At 50.5% G+C, this 25000-nt stretch overlaps 1 protein-coding gene across 1 annotated transcript in view; it reads left to right on the forward strand.

The window, feature by feature from the left end:
• Window positions 1-25000, forward strand: part of camta1a (calmodulin binding transcription activator 1a) — a 430378-nt gene that overhangs the window by 70343 nt on the left and 335035 nt on the right. The gene's annotated exons all lie outside the window — the stretch shown is intronic.

The following is a 25000-nucleotide window of genomic DNA, read 5'->3' on the forward strand; positions in this document are numbered from 1 at the left end:
AGTGTCAGCAATGGAGCAGTGTTCCACAGCAACTGTATGGATAAGCCCTTGCAAGACTTTCTTGGTGCCGCGGAGGCGAGAAGCGAAACATTCCATGCTGCACCGTGGAGGAGGTGGGGTGGAGGTGGGGTGGAGGTGGTGGGGTGGGGGTGGCGGAGGCCGTCTTCACACCTAGAAGTGCAAGTGCAAAACGGGGGACAAACTGTTGTGGCCGCTCCTGCCAACTTCCACCGCCTAATCACTTCTCACTCTCCAAAACTTGTTAGGTCCAATTAAACGCTCCACTAATTGAAAAGAAAGAGAGAGAGAGAAAAAAAAACACATACACATGCACACACACACACACACACACACACACACACACAGCAACGGCAGAAAGGGTTACTTTGTGTTTTAGTTGACAGGGAGGACATTGATTTAGCGGCTCGGCTCGCTACTCCCAGAGCTCCGATGCGGTGGAACAGTATGAATTCCCCTTTGCAGCCCACTCGTGTCATAAAAACAGCCGCCCCCTTGGCCTCATGAATAGTGAAAAGCCTAGTAGGCACAGGCATGCCGTATCACTAACCTGAAAATAGTGCACCTTATATTGAACCTCTCTTCCGATCTCTGTTTTTTTCTTCTTTCTTCTTCTTTTTTGAGGGTGCTGTGGGGTGGGGTTTGGCTTGGGTTGGGGGGGGGGGGGGATAAACTTCATTATGCAGATTTGGAGGGGGGCCACAGGGACGAAGTGTTGGAAGTCAGGTGTGCATATTTAAGGGAGAGCACGGAAATAGTTGTAGCGTGATTATCATGGTAATTATGCAGTGTTTGAACTCTATATGAGTAACACTGGCACACTCTTCAGTCCTGGGACTGGGCTGGTGTTTTGTGAGGAGAGGTAGAGAGAAAAAGAGGGAGAGAGATTGAAGGATAGAAAGAGAGAGAGAGAGAGAGAGAGAGAGAGAGAGAGAGAGAGAGAGGAGAGAGAGAGAGAGAGAGAGGAAGAGAGCGAAGGAGCAGCAAGTGAGAGCCCTCATGAGTCCCCCTGAAATCAGCTGAGATGAACTTGCTTGAGAGACAGAAAAATGAGTCTATTTTTTTATTTATTTTTTTGTTTTCCTCGCCGAATTCCCCTCACAGACTCAGACTCCCACTCCCTTTCACCACTCTAAAGAGATCCAGCCTGAATGTAGATGTGAAGAGAGTGAACGTGTATGTATGTGTGTGTGTATGTTTGTGTGAGCAGAGAGAGAGTGTGTGTGTGTGTGTGTGTGTGTGTGCGTGTGAGTGAGAGAGAGCATGTGTGTGTTTGTGTGTGTGTGTGTGTGTGTGTGTGTGTGTGAGTGAGAGAGTGTGTGTGTTTGTGTGAGAGAGGGAGAAAAAGAGAGAGAGAGAGAATCAGTCATTTTTATCTCCAGCTGGGGAGGCTGGCATCGGCCTGGGCTTTTCCCCTCTTTACGACTCCTCCACTCTTTCACTCTTCCCCTCATCCCTCGCTTTTGTTTTCCACGCACGTTCTGCCTTTTTTTTTTAATGGGCTCTGTATTTTCCATGGCTGGCCCTGTCGTTTAATATGCATGATAAATTTTATTCCATATTTATGCCCATTATTCGCTGGACAGAGCTCTCGCCTTCTCGGCCCAGAACCTCCTTCTCCCCAGAAGGAGTTGAGGAGAAGGAGAAGGACGTGGAGAGAGAGTGAGAGAGAGAGAGAGAGAGAGAGAGAGAGAGAGAGAGAGAGAGAGAGAGAGAGAGAGAGAGAGAGAGAGAGAGAGAGAGAGAGAGAGAGAGAGAGAGAGAGAGAGAGAGAGAGAGAGAGAGAGAGAGAGAGAGAGAAGGAGAGAGAGAGGGGGGAACGAAATGGCCTCCCTCTCGCAGAAGTCATTAACCCTCGCTGCTCCCTCTCCGTCTGCAAAGCCCAGTGCTCTCCTCTGTCATGCTCATCACAGAGCATTCCCTCACTGCAGCTGTCAGAGAATGCAGACACACACACACACACACACAGTCAGAAACTCACAGACTCAGACACAAACAAAAACATACACACACACACAGACACACACACACACACACACACACACACACAACACCACACACACACACACACAGAGATGTATACCCCTCCACCTGCCCACCCAATGCCCCACACTCTGTACCATGTTCTACTAGTGCTAGCTTCTCTCTCCCACATGCAGAGAAACAAGCCGCTGTTGCCCTTAATCTCTCAACAGCATTCACTTGTACAGAGTGCACGCTAGTCTAGATGATCTGTACGTTGCAGTCTACTTAATGGTATAAATTGCAACATAACTCAGGTAGTAGAGTCTAAGGTATCTCAGTGCATACCTACACACCCAGTCATATTCTCAAGTGTTGGCCCAGGGCTGTCACACAGTGTACAGCAGTCTGGGTAGACCTCATGTGCTGCACTGAGGAGGGAGATGCTATCTGCTGAATGACTATTTTTACCTCTCTTCTCTGGCTAGCATGCTTATGTCTGAGGAAATTAGTTACAGTGGAGAGGCACAGGGACATGTTGCTCCTCTCTCTCTCCCTGCCTCTCTCCCTCTCTCTCTCCCTCCCTCTCTCTCTCCCTCTCTCCTCCCTCTCTCCTCCAACTCTCTCTCCCTCTCTCTTTTTCACACTCGCTGACTATCCTCTTTCTCTCTCTCTCTCTCTCTCTCTCTGTTTTCTCTGTCTCTGCACTTCTCCTCTCTCTCTCTCTCTCTCTCTCTCCCTCCCTCCCTCTTTCCCTCCGTCTGTGACTGCGCTGAGGGTTTCGTGCGAGCGCCGCGTTCTTTGAAACACCTGCTCGCCGATGACCTTGCTTTCTTCCGGCATGAGTGCTCAACTCCAAATGTTCAGTGTTCCGCGTCTACAGCGGGACCTTGACCCCGAGGTCTGCTGGTAGGGAGAACAACCACCATCCCTAAAAGCAGCTGAGAGAGAGAAAGAGAGAGGGAGAGAGAGGAGTGGAAAATGGAAGAAACATGGAGAACCTCTTGCCTTAATGGCTCAGGATACTTTTTGTGTCCTTTTGTTGCCTAAAAAAAACTGTTGAACCCTCTCTATCTCTCACACACACACACACACACACACACACACACACACACACACATATATGAATAGTTTAACAGGGTCTTCTAAGGATGAGTTGGAAAATATAAACAGTCCAGCCGCCCCACCCCCCCCCCCCTCTCTAACAAGCTGGACTCGTTTCATTTAGATTCTTCCCTCTCCTCCGGCCTTCATTATATATGAAACCTCTTATGAAAAAGTCATAAACGCGTGAATCTCTCCAGCAAAAACGAGGAGAGAGAGAGAAAAAACCTACATGCAGCACCAGGCTAGCAATTAATTACAGTCATCACCTTTTTTAATACTCATCACACACACACACACACACACACACACACACACACACACAGACACACAGACCCAGACGCTAGCAGTAAGTCTGCTGATGAGCAGAGCAGGAGGAATCTGGGGGGGATTATTGCGTAAAAGAAGGAAGAGAGGAGGAAGGAGCGAGGGAGGAGGAGGAGGAGGAAGAGAGGGAGGCCTGTGTAGGCTGGTGAGGGGGGCCGTTTGGAGAGGGCCGGGTGGGGCGCGTGGCGCCTGCCTGCAGCGCAGGAGTCCTGGCTTATCTGTAATTGCTGCACTATTACTACACGCTGGATGTGTGATTTGAGTTGGGGGGTAATGTCTTCACAAGTGTCCCCAGCCAATAGCCAGAGCCTGAGACTCGCCCGCCGTTGTTCCCACCAGGCTGACCACTGAGGCGGAGCGGCACAGGGCCTCTCATCCCCCCCACACACACTCTCTCACACACACAGACACACACACACACACACACACACACACACTCATACACACACTCATACACACCTACACACACACACACACACACTCACACACACACACACACACATACTCACACACACTCTCACACACACACACACAAATTCACACACACACACACACACACACACACACACCGGCTCATGCAGCTGCTGCTGCTGTCACGACCGCATCGTATGATATCAGTGGTGTGCCCCTGCGCGCGGCTCCCGGGACCGTGGTGGGCAACAGTGGTGCAGTTTGGCTTCTAAATAGTTAAAGGAGGGAGGGAGAGGATGTTGAAAGAAGTCTCTTTAAGGACAAAAAAAAGCTGCAGTCTTCCTCTTTGCTGCACAGCGAGCGCTTCGTGCTTTTCATGTGCCTGTTGGTTTTTCTCCTTTTTTTGACTGCCGTTGAATGTGGAGGGCTGGTTACTGGCGACGCAGACCCCCAACACCCCACCCCAAACACACACACACACACGCACACACACACACACACACACCCCGTCCGCTGTCTGGGGTGATAATGCCGGGGTTGTGTTGTACGGGGAGTTCTTCACTGTAGCGTACTGTAAGTCAAATGTTTTCCATTCAGTGGCCCGTGTGTAAATCCCTGTTTTCAGCATCCAGAGGGTGAAAACAGATAAGAGGAGAGCAGAGGAGGAGAGGAAAGGAAGAGGTGGAGAGGGAGAGGAGGAGAGGAAGAGAGGAGTGGGGGTGAGAGCAGGATGATGATGGCTGCAGAGAGCAGACATGGGGTGGTGGGGTGTGTGTGTGTGTGTGTGTGTGTGTGTCGTAGGTTGGGGGTAGCGGGGATAAGGGAGGGGTGGACGAGAAGAGTGCCAGCAGCTGTTGAACGAGTGCCTCTGGCGTGACCTGCTTCTGGAGTGGACCAGATAACACCTCAGCCAGCAGCCCTGCGCACACGGGGAAGTCACACACACACACACACACACACCTACAACCCCCCTACACACACACACACACACACACACACACACGTACACCCCACACACACTCAGACATAGACACACACACTCAAACACACACACACACACACTCACACACACACAGACAGACGCGGACACACTCTTGCCACCACTCCACTTACAGTCCATTATGAAGACAGAACGCTCCAGAAATAGAATGACAGCCGGCCAGCTCATGGCCGACTCCGATAGGTCTGATATCATCCGCACTTTGAGCGCAATTAGCCTGGTTTAATGGGGGTTGCCGTGGCAGCGCCCACTTACCTCATCGCACGTGCGGTTGAACCTGGCCAGCGTGCGGTCACAGGTCCGAGGGGCAGAGCTCAGTGGTCATTAGAGGGCTTGTTTTTCCCCTGTCACACAAGAGGAAGTGGCCCCCCCACCCCCCCTCTACCCTCACCCCTTCCTCTACGCTGTTCAATTCCCGTCATTAAAGCGCACAGAATTAAATGAACAAGATGAGCAACACGATGTTCATTTAACCAAGCTGGGCATCGGGGAATGGGAGGCTTTTGTGTTTGTGTACCGCGAAATGCGCCCGATGCAGTTTTGTTCGGAGAGCATCTCCGTGTAGAGCCCCCCCCCCCCTTCTCTCTCTGACAAGATTATTTATTTATTTACTACCTACTTCCCTCCTTAATATACTTATTTACTTTTAGGGGCCATCGGAATTGGCCCTTTTGTGATGGCTACATTTCAGTTTGTCTTTCTTTTTGTGCATTTGTGTGTGTGCGTGTGTGTGTGTGTGTGTGTGTGTGTGCGTGTGGGGGGGTGGCAGGGGTGGGGGGAGGGTAGAGCGAGGGGATCGCTTTATCTAATTTCCTTTGTTGTGGCATAAACAAGGAACTTGTGGAAATTCAATTATGCTGGCCTTTAGAGAATTCGTACACAAAGATGTATGTATCGGCTCCATCTCCCTCTCCATGCCCGCTTGCCCGCCCGCTCGTCTACCCGCCCACCCGCCCTCCTCTTCCTCCTCCTCCTCCTCATTCTTCCTCCTCCTCCTCCTCCTCCTCCCCCGCAAAAGAACCCTTGGACTTTTCTAATTTATTCAGGCGGCGAGCAGCGCTCCTCTGTTAATCACCAAGAGTGGCCCAAAAGCCGGCGGTCGGGGATGCAGCGGTGCTGCCGAAAACGCACAGGCCCTTATTTATCAGCGCGGCTTTTGTGTAAAAAGATGTTTATTAATGTATTCAAATGAAGGGACAGAAGCCAAAGGCGTCCGCCGGGCTCCGTGGGAGTTCAGTGCTGACATATTTGTCAAGCGACATGGCAGCTTTCCTCTCGTCCCCCGCCATCTCCTTTACACCTTTCTCTGCCTTTACCCTTCAGATGTCTATAGATTTCAGAACAGCACAGCCAGCTTCCCTCCCTCCCTCCTTCCCTCCCTCTCTCCATCCTTCCCTCTCTCCATTTCTCTTCATCCCTCCCTCCCTCCCTCCCTCCCCTACTTTCTCCTTGCATTGCTTTTTGTTCCAACAGGGGCCTGCTTTTTTTTTCTCTTTTTTTCTGGAAGGAATACAGTGGGATAGCGTGCCAAGGTCGCAGCTTAGCACTCATTAGCGTTCTTCAGAGAAGACTTGTCAGAAGAACTTCAGCCAGGCTCTCTCTCTCTCTCTCTTTCTCTCTCTCTCTCCATCTCTCCCCTTGGCTTCTGGAGGAACATTCCTCCATCCCTCTTTCCCCGCCCTCTCGCTCCCTTGCCAACCCACGTTCCCCACCCTCCCCACCCTCCCCACCCATAAGTGCTCTCCCGCTGCCACCTGTACCCACCTCCCTAACCTGCCAGCCAAAGTCTCCGATCACATTTCCCTCAACCCCTCTCTCTCTCTCTCTCTCTCTCTCTCTCTCTCTATCTCTATCTCTCTCTCTTTCTCCTCTCTTTCTGATGGAGGGACTCTTGTCATGAGCGTTAGCACTCCGTTCGGGTTCGGGTGGAGGCGTAGGGGGACGGATGGAGGAGGTGGGGCGGGTGGGTTGGGGTGCTGCTGCGATGCTCATGGCGCCAGGAGGGCTCTCAGTGAGCCGTGTGCTCGTTAGTGTGGCATGTGCCAATCCAGGGGCGCGGGCAGCCGAGGAGACAGTCACACGGTGACACCCCGCAGACAGGGGCGGCCTAACGGGACACATTAGTGCTGAGATGGAAATGGGGCGCGGGCGGGGTGGGCCGGGGTGGGGACTGGTGATGGTGCTGATGGTGCTGAGGGAGGCGGTGTGAGGATTTAGAATTGCAGTAGCATGAGATGGAGAGGGAGAGTGAGAGAGAGAGAGATGGAGAGGGAGAGAGAGAGATGTATGGGGGGAGAGAGAGAGAGAGAGAGAGAGAGAGAGAGAGAGAGAGAGAGAGAGAGAGAGAGAGAGAGAGAGAGAGAGAGAGAGAGAGAGAGAGAGAGAGAGAGAGAGAGAGGGGGAGTAGAGAGGGAGGAAGAGAGAACATGCTCAGAGAGCAGCGCTTCCTTCGCTGGTAATTTGGAGCCTTAATTTGGGAACAGCAATTTCCTCAAGCAGCGTCTGTGAGCCGTGTTACTGAGGAATCATTACACTAATTCATCACCCTCACTTCCCTGTTTGTTACTGTACCACTAGAAAGAGAAAGAGAGAGAGAGATAGGAAGAGAGAGAAAGAGAGAGAGAGAGGAAGGAAGAGAGAGAAAAAGAGGGGAGGGAGGATGTTGTTTTTTAATTGCAGATGTGGATATTCACATTTGAGAGCACATTACGGTCTGTGCACCGTTTTTTGTAGGTCTTGAGCCATCGATTTAAAGATTTGTACCCTGAATTCAAGTTTTTGGCAGCTCAGAAATCAGGCATTAATGACACTCTAGGACTCCCGTAATCTTGAGCAATCCCTGCCGTGGCGCGGACACTCTCATGCGTAGCGTTTTTCTCCGCGCGACGGCGGCTGGAGTCAAATTGTTTTGATTGAGCAGACTCCCACCCCCTTTTTTTTTTTTTAGTGCCGTGGGTTGCCACCGTGGCAGAACGAGCTAGCGGAGCAGGAGCAGCGGAATTATTCACACGTCCCAGAGCCGAGCCGAGGCGAGGCGAAGGCGGCCTTATTGTCGCTAGGTGGTGAATATCATTGCCTGCGCTTTTTCCCCCTCGCCCCTGTGATGGCACGGCGGCGGCAGTGGCGGCGGCGGGTGTGTTTCTGAAGCGTGCGTATTTTTGCGCATCTGTAAAACATTTCTCGTCTTTCTCCCCCCCCCCCCCCCCCCTCTATCACCGTTTCGTAAGCTGCGGCGTCTGAGTTATGTTAACAAGGCCTTTTTGCCTTACCCAGCATCAATATGAATGACTCAGGCTTGTTCCAGTCACTCGTGTGCTGTGCGTAGATGAAGGCAACGGCGAAGGAGCTCAGCTCCAGTACGCCTCGGCGTTAATTTTTTTTTTTCTCCCCGTTGTTGTTGTTGTTTATCGTGTGTTTGTGCTCCGAGTCTTTTGCTGTGATCAAGTGCAGCTGTTTCAGCTTGGATCACCGAGGAGCTTTTGGCATGCAACAGCTTCCTTCCTTCCTCCTTCTTGTTCGGTCCGCTCCCTCCTTCACTCTCCCTCTCTCTCTCCCTCCCAACCTCTCTTTCTCTCTCCCTCTCTCTCTCTCTTCCTCCCTCTCGCTCTCTTCTGCTGCTTCTCCTCTCAGATTTTACCCTCTTGCTTATCCCCCTGCTCTCTCTCACTCTTTCTCCCTCTCTCATCCCCCCTTTTCTCTCTCTCCCCCTCCTCCGTTTCCCCCTCCTTCTCTTTTACCCTCGAGCACATTCTGTGTCTTCACTCGCTTCTCTCTCTGACGCTCTCTCTCCACCCCAACCTCACCAAAAAAAAAATGAAGCCGCTCGGTTTTGCAGCCTAATGGGCAATTCGAGCTTATTTATGAAGCTCATGTCCCAGGTTCCTTGAAAGGCACAATGCACTGTATCGCCGGAGACGCTGTCAGTTTGGACTCTCTCTCTCTCTCTCTCTCTTTCTCTCTCCGTGGTCCCTCTTTCCCCCTTCTCTCCCTCCTCTCTCTCCTTCTCTCTCTCTCTCTCTCTCCCTGTCTGTTCTGCTGCTCCTTACTTCTTTTCTCGCTTATCTTTTGGACATTGACAAGAGGTGCGCTTTCACAGAGGTGTGAGTCAAACCCCATAAATTACTCGGGACAGGAGAAAGCCGAGCTGAGAACACAGAGGAGGGGTTTGATGGTGGGGATGATGGTGTGTGTGTGTGTGTGTGTGTGTGTGTGTGTGTGTGTGTGAGGGGACGGGGGGGACGGGGGGGTTGGAGATGAGGGAAGAACACACTGATCCTGCCCTCCCAACTCTCTCCCCCCTCACCCCCCAACACCACCACTACCTCCACCTCCACACTCCCTCTAGCTCCATCACTGATCCCCTCACAAAATCCAACCGCATCTTCACAGCGGTAGCCGAGTCTGCTGGGCTTCTCTCTGAAGGAGCGGCGTTGGCGGCGTCGAATAATCACAGCAAAGAGCCGCCGCCACTGACGCTAACGCTAAACGCTAACGCTAACGCCGCTGCTGCTGCTGCCGCCGCTCTGCCTCCTCAGCACTTCCTGGCTCTCGTGTCTTTATGTCCTTGTCATCCGCTCGGCGTGTTTTTAGTGAAATACAGTAATGTGCCGAGTGGAGCGGCAGTCATGTATGCTCCATGCTGATCCGGCGTGAATAGCCAATGAGAGGCGGCAGCAGGCACAGAGAGCATGGTGGTGTGGACGGGGGTGGGAGGGGTCGCCGGTGATGTAAGTATGGCTTTTGAACCACCTTTGAAGCCATTCATTATTCAGCTGCTGAAAGCAGGGCTGGACCAATGAGAGGGAGAGCGAGAGAGAGGAGAGCGCTGACTAGGGTGCCTCTGGATGTGGAGTGGTTCCTCTGGCTCCATCGGCCGACGCGGCCGGCCTTAGCTCAGTGCAACACAGGCGGAGCGGCCCGTTGATGTAGCACAGAGGAGAGAGAGAGAGAGAGAGAGAGAGAGAGAGAGAGAGAGAGAGAGAGAGAGAGAGGGGAAGATGAAGGGAGCTTGTGTCGGCTGAACTCAGGGAAGGCTTTGCTCCCCACTATCTTCTGTAAGCCAAATCAAGGCACATATGGTGTGAGGGAGGAAAGGGGGGAAAAGGAAGGGAAGGGATGGAGGAGAAGATCCTCTGATTGGCAGTTTGAGTGGGTAAATCGAGATCTCCCAGCTCTGCCAAAATAAATTGGGGGGGAAAATGAAAGATAAAAAAAAAACAGAACAGAAGGATGAACAGAAAACTTTTCGGCTTCTTTGCAAACAAAACAAACAAACACACTCACAAACTGTGGACTTAACCATCCGATTTTTGTCTGGTCAGCAAGCGCTGCATTCAGTGCATTGCATTTTTAATTTGGGCTTGTTCTGAAGAGGCCTCCATCATCTAGTGCCTTTCTGCTTCAGCTGCCTGCTAAGTGAGAGAAGAGTCTCTCTCTCTCTCTCTCTTTTTCTCTCTCTTTCTCTCTCTCTCTCTCTCTAAGTCACCAAGCTTCAGTTTTTATGGGTGCCATTTAGAATGCCACAAAATGTGTCGGTGGCTTGTAAGTCATGCAGTTGTTATTTGGCATATTCATTCGTGGGGGTCCCTCACACATCGACTTCTTCTCCTTCTTCTTCTTCTTCTACGTTTTTTTGAACCACAGCTAACATTTAGTATCTACCATTGCAATTATCTCTCTATCTTTCTCTCTCCCTCCCTCTCTCTCTCCCTCTCTCTCTCTCTCTTTCTCTTTCTCCCTCTTTCTCTCTCTTTCACTTTGATCTAGCCCATTGAAATGCTAACCAGATGATGAATTGGAGACACATTAAGTATTAAACAGAGAGTAGTAGTGCAAAAATAATATGAGCTACAGCCCCACCTGCAGATCCAGTCCAATCCGGCACCGGTCCTGCTTGACAATACCAAGTGAAGAATCAAAGCGGGGCCCCTGCATATTTCAGTGGGTTTATAGGGAGCGAGGATTGCTCTCAAGGAAAATGGATGATGCTTGAATGATGCTCAAGGCTGGTAGGCTGGTAGGCTGCTAAAAAAAAATCTGGATGGAAGAGTGAGAGGCACTCTGGTGTGTAACATGGGGATTGTGGACAGGTGGTTTTGACTAATCTTAGATGTTTCATATGTCTGTCTGGAATACAGCCAATGATGAAGTTCCCTGAGATGAGTGAGAGTGGGAATCGAGAGGCTGAATCAGACATCTGCGTGCTGTTCTGTCCAGGCTTACGAGGAGACACTGGGAAAAAAAGTTGCTGTTTTCAGTGAGGCGAGAAGCCTAAAGAAGGGGGGGGGGGGGAAAGCATGAACTCGAAAGCTTTTATTTCAGCACGTCCACACCCAGATGTTGACCACGAGCCCCTGTCAGACACACCATAATGTACATCTGAAATTAAACTTCCTCCTCTAGATCATCAGGAGCCTGCTGTTTGGAAGTGGTGTATGTGTGTGTGTGTGTGTGTGTGTGTGAGTGTGTGTGTGTGTGTGTGTGTGTGTGTGTGTATGTGTGTGTGTGTGTGTGTGTGTGTGTATTTATGTTTGTGTGCGTCTGTGTGTGTGTCTGTTTGTGTGTGTGTGTGTGTGTGTGTGTCTGTGTGTCTGTGTTTGAGTTTGAGTGGGGGGGTTGTTTCTTTTTTGTTTGTTGTTTGCATCTGACACGTCTGGGGGTGAGGCTGTATTTCTAAACGAGTTTCCACACTGTGTGGTGAGCACAGCGCGGCAGCTGCTGCCTCTGCTGATGCCGAGCTCCCAAACATAAAGTTGACTAACGATTAGGGAGGAACCCGGCTTGACAGATCGCTCCTGGAGAGGCCTCTGAAGTTGCTGAAGTCACACTGTCCTCCTCTCATGCAGATCCTGCCTCACCCCTGTCCGCCAGTTTTATCCCCTTTGTTCATTAGACTTCTAAAGGAATAATTAACAAGGCTTTAAAACGGCTTTTATGGATCACCTGCTGTCCCCCCAATATCATTTTTGTGATTGCGCAGCAGAAAAAGCCGGAGAAACATTGACGGTAACGTCTGGCACAGAAAAGTCTTGCAAGATCAGTAGCTCTCCAATTAAAGCCGTATCCCTCTGTCTACGGTGCTCAGCACCTGAGACGCTGCGGATCGCACCGCGGGACGAGGAACACGCACCCCCCGAGCCAATCTGCCGAGAGATAGAGAGAGGCTGAGGCAGAAAGAGTGAGAGAGAGAGGGGGGGGGGAGAGGGAGAGATACAGAGAGAGATGAGGAGAGAGAAAGGGAGAGAGATGGGGTGTGCGATGGAGCGAGAGAGCGAGACACAGAGAGAGAGAGACACACAGAGAGAGATAGAGAAGGAGAAGGAGAGATGTTCACAGTAGTGATTCTACATAATGAAAGCCCTGCGCATGGCCGTGCTGAGCAGGATTTCTGAAGCCTCGGTCCGATGTCTCACAGATGTGCCGGGGTCTCTCGACCCCTGAGTCACAAAGGTCAGCGCGCCGTTGCCCGCGGCAACTCCCTTCCCTCATGTCAACCGCCCCCCCACCCCCCCTTTCATGTCACAACGCGAAAGCCTTTTCAAAAATGCACAAATATATTTGTCATGTCACCCGGTGCCCAAAGCCCGGGTAAATATTATCGTCCGACAAGCAAACAAACAATCCTTTTTGGCCGGCAGATAAAGAGAGCGAGCCGTGGGGTGGAGGTAATGGGACTGCGCTATTAGCATTGTCACTCACGCTGCCAGGCCGCTGTCAACGCCGCTCACTCCCAAAGTCATCTCAGCCCCGTCGTCCACCTGCTTATCTGCCTGATAAATTAACTCGGGGGATGGAGAGAGGCGGGCGGCCACACCGGGCTGGCAGACAGTGTGTGTGTGTGTGTGTGTCTGTGTCTGTGTGTGTGTGTGTGTGGAGGGGGATGGGGTGTGTGTGTGTGTGTGTGTTGGGGGGGGGGGGGGGTGTTGAGCTTCAGGTCCACACCTATCAAAAGACAGGAGCCGTGCGCACAGATCAGCGCTCTATTGACTCAAGTTAATAGCATGGGCAGCCGTGCGATGGCTGCTCAGGCTGACAACTCCGTCAAAAGATTTCAAACGTCCGGAAGACTGATGGCGTGTGGGCGGGTGGTGGTGTGGCGTGGGGTGGGGTGGGTGGGTGGTGTAGAGGGAGATAAACACATGCTAATTACACACAAGCCGGTGTTTGAGGGGAGTGATGGCGGCGTGATGGAGTCGGTGTTTGCCGGCTAGTCGGTATCAGATCGGCGCCGGCTGCGTTGCGCTGTCGGTCGGGGGCAATCAGGGACCATCGGGCTGATGCGCTTCTCCGCATGACAGTGAAAACAATACAGCTACCTGCAGCGATGCCTTCTATCTAACCCCTCCCCTGCATCAACACACACTCACACACACTTTCGGCTGACACACACACACACGCACATTATTTCACTCTTGACTGACACTCACATATACAGGCAGTCTCTCAGACACACACACACGTAGGCACACATACACAGGCACACACACAATCTCGCTTAGACTGACTCACTCGCACACACATACACACACTCAGACACACACATGCACTTAGACACTCTTACGCTGACACATACACATACACACGCACACTCTCTCATAGCCGCCCCCACCCACCCCCCCACACACACACACTTACGCTGACACATACACATACACACGCACACTCCCTTGTAGCCACACACACACACACAAACACACACCTTTCACAATTAACTAGCCATGTGTGGAGATGGACCCCTGCCGACCGACGCCCTGGAGGTCACCAGCAGTCAATCGGAGCGGCGCTCGATCGGAAGGGGAACTCACACAGAGGAAGGTGCCAATCAGCTGGCGCGGCGCGGCCGCGGGACGCTAATGGAGGTGGACGCCGGCCGGCGGAACTGGGGCGATCCACTCCGCTCCTCTCCTGCTCCGCTCCTCTCCTCTCCGCCTGCGCGCTCGGGCGGCCCCCCTCGCCCCGCACACATGCCAGTTTGGCAGATGAGCCTCAAACGTGTTGACAGGTTGCGAGCCCCTGGTCCGAGCCCCGCAAAGGTCATCTGTCACACAGGGTTACGCCTGCCTGCCCGCTACTGCCTCTCAGGCTGGGGGGGGGGGGGGGGCGGGAGGGGGGACTGTGTGTGTGTGTGTGTGTGGGTACGTGTGTGTGTGTGTGTGTGTGTGTGTGTGTGTGTGTGTTTAAGGGTGGTGATTGTCCTAGCCATGTCAGATCACGCAGACAAGTGGAGAGAGCGAGCGAGAGTGTGCTCAGAAACAGCGCTGCCTCATCATCACTTCTGGCATGTGCGGAAATGAAGCCAGCGGCTGCGTTTGTCATGAATGAGTTTCCTCTTTGCTCAGTCAGAGCTCAAACAGTGCAGATCTGTTCAGAGGTGTGTGTGTGTGTGTGTGTGTGTGTGTGTTTGTGTGTGTGTGTGTGTGTGTGTTTGTGTGTGTGTGTGTGTGTGGCGGGGGATCAAGGGGAATCATCCCAACTCCTAGCAGCGTCAACAGCAGCAGCAGAACTCAGTCTCGATGGAAGGGGCGGAATTGGGTCCAACCTGAGCGAAGTTCGTTTGAGAGTCAGATGCGTATGGGGCTATATACGTCTGTATGGTGTATTTGTGTGTGTGTGTGTGTGTGTGTGTGTGTGTAGATCTGCGCGGGCATGTGTCTGTCTGTCAGTCAGTGTGCGGGGTGGTGTTGTGAAAAGGGGTGGTGAGATTCGGGGTGGGAGTCGTGGTGGGTAGGTGGTGCTGGGTGGTGGTGGTGGGTGGTGCTGGGTGGTGGAGGGGCTCGCTGGAGTGAAAGAGAGGAGGTGTCTGTAATTGAATTCCAGAGCTCCCGACGTGCATTAGGCGGGGCGCGGGGACACGAGAAAGCTTTTTGCCCGATGAGAGCCGCGGGAGCCTTGGTGTGAGGTGAGCCAGGGCCAGCGCTGTATTAGCCGGCCCGCACTCTCACGGGAGGGGACAGAGGGGTGGGGTGGGGTGGTGGGGTGGGAGGTGGTGTGGGGTGGGGTGTCCCTCAGCTCTTAGCACAAGCCTGCGAAAAACATGCTGACCACATTCCCTCCAGCCCAGCGACGCCATGTCTAAAGGCCTGATTGGAAAACAAAGGCTAGTGGTGTAGCATGAGAGTGAGTGCGCATATGTGGCGTGTGTGTTTGTGTGTGTGTGTGTGTGTGTGTGTGTGTGTGTGTGTGGAGTGTGTGCGAGTGTCTCTGTGTGTGTTGGCGCGTGTGTGAGGATGGTTTTAAGCACTGTTACAGAACGGCAGCAAATAAATATAAATCTCTGCAAACAGAAACAAAAGAGAGAGAGAAAAAAATTTACCCCCCGACCCCTAGTTTCCACTTTTACATACTTAATGTGTTTCATTTCCATTTTCTGGAGCTGGTAGGGGTATTAGGATGTCTTTACAAGCAAATGAATCATCAAAATGTCTAATAATAAAAGTAAACTAATTAGAGTGGGCTTACAGAGTATTTGCTTTTCCAAAAACGGTAAAACAATGGGGAAATTATACTGTGTTGCTCCCCAATGTCCTTTTTCATCAGTCTTATGTGCATTGCAAATGTGAGCATATTCCTGTGCATTGCCACCGCTGCGGCGGCTCTCATTAGAGGGAAAGTTGCCAATAATTCTTAAGGTACCACAGATTTGTCTCAATACCCAACTGAAAACATACACACACACACACACACACACACACACACACACACACACAAATAAAACATGGAAAACTTAATTGCGGTACTTTGTGGTCAGAATATACGCAGAGCTGGAAACAGATCGGTGACCGCATAGCCTTTGCGTGCGGTTTCTGGGGATTAGGCGGTACAAGCAAATTGCGTTACAAGAACGTTTTCTTGGTAAAAGCACTTATCATCTTCAAACTAAAAGGTTACCTCAGTGATGGTAATTTACTCTCAGGTGAGTTTGAGCTCCGAAAGGTAAGTTAACAACAACGTGAAAGGACACGGAAGAGAGAGGGGGGAAAAAAGAGAGGGAGTGAGCACACCAAAGGACCTCCTTTTTAGAGAGTTCACAAAGAAAACAGATAGTGTCAGAAGAATCTTTTCTCTTTTGTTTGGTCTGCAGAGTCTGACTTCTGTAGCTATTCCGCCGTCTCGCTCGCTCTCTGTCTGAATCCAGCTGCACGGGGGCCTTGCTAATTGGTCGGGGTCAAGGAGACCCGGGTAAGTCTGGTGGACGTGTCGGGGCCGCCGAGAGAGTGTGTGTGTGTGTGTGCGGAGCGGATCAATAATGACCGCGGCGGGCAGGTATATATATGGGGCGGGAAACACAGCGGCGCTCGTAAATGACTCGCCCCCGTTCCCGGGAAAAGAGCCGTGGCAGCGCCGACTGCTGCTCCCGCCGTTCCCGCCGCCAGACGGATAGCGGGGGCCTTCGCTGGTCAACCAGAAGGGTCTCCTTGAGTCTCCTCACCTCAAGTTTTTTTTTTTTTTTCTCCCCATTTTCTCCCATCTTTGGAAAGTCAGATAAGAATACAGGATGAGTGATAGCAGATGGAGAAGAGAGAGAGAGAGAGAGAGAGAGAGGGAGGAAGAGAAAGAGAGGGAGGGACAAGGCGGATGCTTTGGAAAGTCAGGTAAGAATACGCGATGAGTGGTAGCAGTTGCAGAGGGAGAGGAGAAGGAGAGAGAGAGAGGGAGAGAGGGAGGGATGGGGCGGATGCTGGGGAGCGTCTTTGCTTTAGAGAGGGGCGAGATCAAAGAGCGAAGTTTAAAGAGAGGAGGTGCCGTCTTCCAGTCTCTCCAGCGTTTGGGAGCCATCCAGGTACCCGTCGTGCGTATTGATGTGGTGCGCTGTCGTGAAAACACGCTCTCGCATTCGCAATTTCCCTTGTCCCGTTGAAGTTAAACGGGCCGCGCTTTTAGAAAAGAATGAAAAAAACGCAGCCAATTTATCAAAGGCCCTGCTTAAATTGTCTCTCTCCCCCATGCATCTATGTGTTCTCCCTCTCTCATTCCCTCTCTCCCTCTCTCTCTCTGTTTCTTTTCTTTCCCACCCCGTTCCCCCCGCTCTTCCTATGAATATAATGCATGTCGTCCCCCTTGTCTGCCTCGGTGCAGTCTTCAAAAAGTGACTGGTTCAGAATCATCCCAGAGAGAGGTCTAATGGAAAGATGGCAGACATTTCACATTTGTTTTATTTCTTTTTTGGTTTCAGAGAAAAAAAAGACAGAAAACGAATCCTCCAGTCCACACGTGGTGGTTTAGCGCTGCCTCGGTGTACGCCGTGAGAATTACTCCTCGTTAGGTCCTGTCATAAGGTTTAATCAAACATGGTGGACACCCGGCAACCTTTGCTTTTGCTCTACAAACAACACTGCTCTCATGTCACGGCCGACGCGGCCCTTTACCCTGCCGTGCAGCACAATCAATGTGATGGTTATCATTCAGGCCGGCTTCATCCACAAGCCCCCCTCTCTCTCCCCCTCTCCTTCTATCCCCCTTTCTCTGTCTATCCCCCTCTCTCTCTGTCTATCCCTCTCTCTCTCCCCCTCTCTCTCTGTCTATCCCTCTCTCTCTCCCTATCCCCCTTTCTCTGTCTATCCCCCTCTCTCTCTGTCTATCCCTCTCTCTCTCTCTGTCCCCCCTCTATCTCTCTCCATCTCTCTCTCCCTCTCTCTCTCTCTCTCCCCCTCTCCCTCCCTCCCTCTCATCTCGCCCCCTCTCCCTCTCCCGGTGGGTCAGAGGTGCTGTTGTCACTCCAGCATGTAATAAACAGGTTACGGCCCGCACACTGACACCCAATCTAATGAACCATAATGAATCCATTCAGCCTAATGTCTTCTGATAGCTTTTTGGACCAATACTATACAAAATCTGTTGTTGTTGTTGTGTTGTTTTGTTGTTTAATTCCCTGTGGTTCTTTTTTTTTTGTTTATTTTTTTTATACCGCCTCTCATCTTAATTACCTGTCATTTGTTGGCTGGCTCCTTGCGGAGTGTGCTGGATGTGGAAAGTATAGAAGCTGGCATGTCACTGGCATAGGAGTAGCCCTTGTTGCCATGGTGAGGTGGCCGTGCCGGCGCGCATGGTCAAGAGAGTGGCTCATTAATGGCTTTCTCAGCCAAGCTGCCAGAGGCAGTTGATTGGTTTAAGGTTTAGTGCCTCGATTTCTTATTACGGCCTGGCGTCATTTCAGACGAATTGTGTGTGTGTGGGTGTGTGTGTGCGGGTGTATGTGTGTGTATGTTTGATGTTTGTGTGTGTGTGTGTGTGTGTGTGTGTGTGTGTGTGTGTATGTGTGTGTGTGCGCGCATGTTTGTGTACAGTGTGTGTGTGTGTGTGTGTGTGTGTGTAAATGTTTGTGCTGTAAGAGGGGAGGCAACAAAAGCTCTCAGATGCGAAAAAAGAGACTCTGCCATGTATTACAGAAATGATAACAGTGGCCATATGAAGGCCTGTTTGTCCCATAACTGTGTCACAGAAGAGCAGCTCTACAATTAACAATTATGTTAGCAATCCACCCAGTGTGTTCCAGGAGGGGGTCAGTACCTTAAGTGGCTACGGTCAGCTTTTATCAGACGATGCCATTGTTACTGTCACACTGTCACTAAGTCAAGTCAAGTTTATTCATGTACTGTAGCGTATTTCATACACAGAGGAGGTCATTCAATGCGTGGTACATAAACACAAGCAAACAGTAAGAACTAATAAAAGCACAGACTAGCAGTAGTCAAAGAATTGTTTTAAGAATAAAAAGTAATACCGGTACAAGAGGTAAAATGTACAAAGAAGCATAAAAGAGCAATAGTTTAAAAGTGTTTGAAAAGTAATAATTAAAAGACCTGAAAAAACAACATAGATTGATTACTCAGTGATAGTAATACTAGTCAAACACCCAGCTGGAACTCTCGAGACGTAAAGGACGAGCCGTTACACTCTATGCCCAATCTGTCTATGATGCTAGTGGACTTATGCTAGTAGATGTCTAGCCAGTCGTGTGTGTGTATGTGTGTTTTTATACTGTAGGTGTCTGTGTGGGTGTATGCAGTGCAGGCATTTCAAAATATTAGTGAATTCATCGACAGACAGAAGAACAGACAGATCTGACAAGCCTTGTGATGAGTCTCCTCATCTTACACACCCCACAAAGTTAAGCCCCCCCCCCCCCACACACACACACACACACCACCCCACCCACTCAATCAGATGCAGCAGTGCCCCCCATCACCCCCAACCACCATACACCACCCCACCCACCCCATGAGATGCAGCAGTGCAGCTCCTGCCAGAGAGTGAAAATGAAAACCAAAGAGAGAGAGCGGTATCATGGGTGGGGTCGGGCTAAAATCGTACAAACCACTTCCTTCCTGTGGTACCTTGGCCACCAGCTGGCTGTTTACTACATGGGAGCGGTTCCAGGCCTTCAGCCCTCTCTTGTGTTCAAACGGCGCACATTAAAGAGGGAGATGAGCGAGGAGGGAGGCGATGTCAGAGTGTGTGTGTGTGTGTGTGTGTGTGTGTGTGTGTGTGTGTGTGTGTGTGTGTGTGTGTGTGTGTGTGTGTGTGTGTGTGTGTGTGTGTGTGTGTGTGTGTGTGTGTGTGTGTGTGTGTGTGTGTGTGTGTGTGTGTGTGTGTGTGTCTGTCTCTGTGTGTGTGTGTGTGTGTCTGTGTGTGTGTGTCTCTCTCTCTGTGTGTGTGTGTGTGTGTATACGTGTGTGTGTGTGTGTGTGTGTGTGTCTCTTTGTGTGTACGTGTGTGTGTGTGTGTGTGTGTGTGTGTGTGTGTGTGTATGTGTGTGTGTGTGTGAGGGAGAGAGACAGATGACCCAGAGGGGGCTGCTCTGATACAAGCTGATGGGCCGCCCTGTTCATCAGTGCAGACTCCATGCCTTGATGGATGGATTGATTGATGGAGAGATGGATGGAGAGAAGGAGGGACAGAACAGAAAGAAAGAGAGAGAGAGAGAGAGAGGGAGAGAGATGAGGATAGCGAGATGGAGAAAGAGAGATAGAGAGAGATTGAGGAAAAGAGGTTGGAAAGATGCCGATCATCGGCGCTGACTCCAGATGAAAGTTGGCTCCACTTCTGCCGAGCTGCACCGTTTTCAGGTGTGCTCTCCCTCTGCAGAACAGCCACAGGTAAATGAAGAGATCAAAGCCTGCACGCGGGTGTGTGTGCGCGTGTGTGTGTGTGTGTGTGTGGAGCCCAGCGCTAGCCCTGGCCCCAGTAATGAGACGCCTCGCGCTTAGATGTTGGGCTGCTTCTCTCTCTCTCTCTCTCTCTCTCTCTCTCTCTCTCTCTCTCTCTCTCTCTCTCTCTCTCCGCTCAGCGCCCGTTTCCCCTCGCTGCCAAGACGGAGCCGCTCGTGACAGACGGCTTCTCAGCGAAAGTCGTGATGCAGCATGCATGCGCTCGCTCGCCGGCACACTACAAAAGACCCTCGCAGACAGACACACACACACACACACACACACACACACACAAATACTGTACACACAGACACATGCATTCAGTTATGCACTCTCTCTTTGGTGATGGAGTCAGGGATGGCACCCCTCAGAAGGCAAAGGGGAAGGGGGAAAAAAAGTTTTGTGTGGAAGATTATTCCTCTTGACAGTTGCGCGCTACCTAAACTTTGGGTGTTGCCATTGACGAGGCACATCCAATGGAGCAGGCCCAGTGCCTTTAACAGCTGAGAAATCAACTGAAAATCTGCTGCTAAGTGTTTTTCAGGGTTGACTGAAGTGTGTTAAATAAAAGAACCATCCCTGTCTCAAGGGAGTCACACACACACACACACGCACACACATACTCCTCACAGACACAGAGCAACTCTCACACATGGACAGCTATACACATGCACACAGACACACACACACACACACACACACACACTCACATGTCCACTCTTCTACTCGTGGACTGAGGGAACGGGTGGTGCAGCAATGGGGTGGAAAGCAGACATATCTGGTACTGAAATTGAATCTGGTCCCAGGTTTGCAAAGGAAAATCCAAAGTGACAGAAAGGCAGATAATAGGTTTGCTGTAGCTTCACGCATCACTGTATGTCCACACAGGGCAATTTCTAAAACAATGCAGCCCTTGACGTTTTTATGACAGCCTTTCTTATTCGACTTTTCCCATTACGCTCGTGTGCTCCATACACTTCACTCTCTCACACACACACACACACACACACACACACAGACACACACACGCCCGGTGCTCTGCGATTTCTCCAGACTCCTACACATTGCTCTCAGGCTCTCTCCTCTTCTACTCTTCGCGTCTCCTTTCCAGTCCCATCCCAATATCCCATAAGTTTATCCACTCAGTTTTTTTTTCTGTTTGCTATTGCGCACATATTTTATAAATACAGACATACTGACACACACACACACACATGCACACATCAATGTAGCCATACATGAAATGAAATGAAGGAACGAGAGAGAGAAAGAAAGAAAGGGAGAAAAAAGACATTGAATTTATTTAGTCGCTCGCTTCCTATGAGAGAGGGTTAACACACCTCCTTTTGTTTGGACTTTTGTTTGAGCACTCTCTCTCTGTCTGTCTCTCTCTCTCTCTCTCTCTCTCTCTTTCTCTGTCGCTCACATGCTCTCTTCCCACTCTCACCTCCTCTCCTGAGCCTCTCCCTCCTCCACTTTCTTTCTCTCTCTCTCTCTCTCTCGCTCTGTCTTTCTTTCAGACAGTGACCTTGAAGGTTTGTCTGTGTTGTTTGCAGACACAGAGTTCCGTCGGTCTCTTTCTCCCTCCCACCCTCTCTATCTCTCTTTCCCTCTTCTATCTCTCTCTCCCTCTCTCTTTCCCTTCCTCTGCTTTCATTAGCAGGCTCGGTCTCCCCTGGCCAGAGGGACTCTCTGATGCCACGCTCACGTTACAGCTACATCGGCTCCTCATGAGAGAGAGACACAGAGAGCAGGAATACAATGGAAATGCGATTCATTATGTGCAAACCTGATGATGCCGTCTCACAGAAAGCCCAACTTGATCAGACTGTGTGTGTGTGTGTGTGTGTGTGTGTGTGTGTGTGTGTGTGTGTGTGTGTGTGTGTGTGTGTGTGTGTGTGTGTGTGTGTGTGTGTGTGTGTGTGTGTGTGTGTGTGTGTGTGTGTGTGTCTGTGTGTGTGTGTGTGTGTTTGTGTGTGTGTATGTGTGTATGTGTGGTGGTGGTGAGTGGGGAGTAGGTAGGAGGAGGGGAAACATGATCAATCACATTTAATCTCTTTCAATTCACCTTCTTATTCAGTTCAATATCCATGCTGAAGCTGTTATTATTTGTAGATATTGTGCCATAAAGATATAGGCAATTTAGCATGTGATGTAAAACAGAAGCAAGTGTCATTAACCGCCTCTCTTAGGCAGTTTATTATTTTGAAGTTACGGCTTGGACTCATTCCCTTGTTTATGGGTGATAGATGGTGACACCACTAAAAATAAAAGCTAATTGGCTCACGTTGTTGAATCAAGAATGATTAATTTCTCTGTCAGTGCGTCATGTGTGGCATAGGCTATTCGACATGGTTATTTTGAAACAGAAACCAATCTGCCAAAAGCTTTGAAAGTACTTACATTTTGAGGGAAAAAAAAGAGTAGAGAAGCATTAACAGATTTTTTATTTTATTCTTTTTTTTTTGCTTTAAAGAAGGAAAGAATAAAATCGTCCGTGTAAGCTCGCCGTGCGCCGAAGTCCTGTCAGGAATGAAAGGGCGGCCATGATGGAAGGTCAACCGTCGTTCACGCTCTGCGTGTCGGCCATGTTTACGGGTCGCTGTCAGATGGTCGTAACCAGGAGCAATGTGTCTTTGTATATTCAAATGAGCTGGGGAACAAAAAAAGAGAGAGAGAGAGAGAGAGAGAGAAAGAGAGAGACTGAGAGAGAGAGAGAAGTCCACCATGGTGCTGATGGTAATAGAGTGAATCGGCGCCTAGGGACAGCACAGCCCAGCCTTTTCATCACATATTGAGTTTCATAATTAGAAAGACTACCCTGGAAATCACTGCGTCTTCGTCTCATCTCTTTCTCTCTGTTTTTTTTCTCTTTTCTCCCCTTTTTTTCTCTCTCTCTCCCTCTCTCCATCTTTGTACTTTAATAAGCAAAGTCAAAAGGGGTAGGGGGTGTCTGTCACCCTCGCCAGCTGTGCCTAAACAGCTTTTCTGCGGATATTTTTCCCCCTCTGTCCACAGGCGCCAAATGTATGTATGTAAATGAATGAGTAATGGGACTGCTATTAGTGTTAACAGTGCTCAGATTAAATGAATTATATGAATTGCTTGTGTTCGCACTTATAAGAGCGCTTTCTCTACCTCTAGATGATGGATAATTAATTCTTTTAAATCACTCTATCGAAAGTGGTAATGCCCTGTGAAGAACTAAATGTAGCTAGCTGAGCTGTAAATAAAAGCAGAATATATCTGAATTGCTCAAGGGCTATAATGCGTTCACATTTGCATTCACATGGACGACTTTTAAATCCTGACTATTAAGGCGATGATATTATATTATTGCGAAAGGCTTGCGGTAATTGGGAGTTTTCAAACACCAGCAAAACAACAATATCCGTTTTGTATAAACTCACTAGTATGCGTTTATCATCGTGTCTCACAGGAGTCATATTGTACATTCATGAAAATAGATCTTAGCTGATCATACTGTATGTTGCTCTTGTAAGTCTAGGTAAACAGTCATGGAACTCAGCATTGCGTTCACACAGCAACAGTATACCCCAAAATGGCTCTTAGTCTGTTTGTTATTGTGTACTGGACGTCCAGCCCAAGGCGTTGTTGTTGTGCAGCGCGCAGTGTAAGCTGGACCCAATCAGGACCTGTGTGGTCCATCTGTGTGTCACAGGGAGCCCTCTGGGTTGATGTGCAGCATGTGCTCCACAGACCTGTGGCCATCCGTCTGATGCAGGCAGCTGGACATGCAAAAGGGCCATGAATCACTGCATGTTCATGGTGATGCACACAGTTCTCCATGTGTTACAGTATAGTCTCTCTCTCTCTCTCTCTCGGGTCCGCTCTCCCTCTCTCGTTCCTGGTCTCTCTCCTCTCTCTCTTTCTACCCCCCCCCCCCTCTCTCTCTCTCTCTTTCTTCCCTCTGCTAGGGATTTTGCAGAAAATATGAATTTTCCATGGTTGGGGTCTTGCAGAGTCCAAACACCAGTCACCTCAAGCCGCCGTTTTTAATTGTCCGCCAGATGAAGTGCTCGACTTGTTTTTTCAATTATGGCAAATTAAGTGCTTAATAAGGATTAGACTACATTTCACAGCGGTTTTATTAATTGAATGGCATCGGGCAGCCCCCCCCCCCCCCCCCCCCCCCCCTTTGTTTCGCCGTGAGATCGTGAGACACAAACTTGATGTCAACGTACTGATCCATCGCAGAGACCACTCTTGCCCACACCGCAGGGATTTGTGGATACGGCCGTTGCCGTGCGCGGCCCGGTTCCATACGAATTCATCCTGCGCCGGAGAGTGTAGCGGGTCGGTAGGAGCCGCCGCCGCCGCCGCCGCCAGCGTGAGGAAGCGTGGCGATGCACCTGATGGTCTGGCACATGCACCATAATCAGTTAAATGACAGACAGGCGCACAGCTGCAGCACAGCAGCCCGGCCAAATGGGCTACGATTAGAACAAAAAACACACACAGTGCTATTTTTGGGCTCCCCCAACAGAAGACAGATTTCCGATGATTCGCCGGCCCAGGGACATTCTAATTACATGAAGGATATTTTTTTTTCTTTGTAAATGTTGTTTTTCTCTGTATTCTTCAGAGTTCTTTTTATGCCTTCATGTCTTTGCGCTGTTCGTGGAAGTGGAGCACAGTGGGCAACGGGTATATACATGTTCGAGGAAATGCAAATGTTGTTGTCGAGTCGGCCGATGTCGGGGACCGGACGGAGTCAGGGACTGGACAGCACCTATAGGCAACTAGATTTGTCCTGATGGGCGGCGTGATGAGCTGCTTACCGGTTCACTCTGACAACCAGGCGCGAGGACTTGAGAGTGCGTGTGTGTGTGTGTGTGTGTGTGTGTGTGTGTGTGTGTGTGTGTGTGAGTATGAGTGTGTGTGTGTGCAGTCCCGGAGCCTGACCTTTGTGGAGTGCCTTGTCAGGAAGTGGAGAGCGAAGCAGCGATAACGCTGTGTCCTCGTCAGCACGGGACCCCGGCCGAGCCACAGCTAAACGCACCCGTGTGTG

Source organism: Sardina pilchardus, chromosome 7 (assembly GCF_963854185.1).
Source record: "Sardina pilchardus chromosome 7, fSarPil1.1, whole genome shotgun sequence".
NCBI lineage: Eukaryota > Metazoa > Chordata > Actinopteri > Clupeiformes > Clupeidae > Sardina > Sardina pilchardus.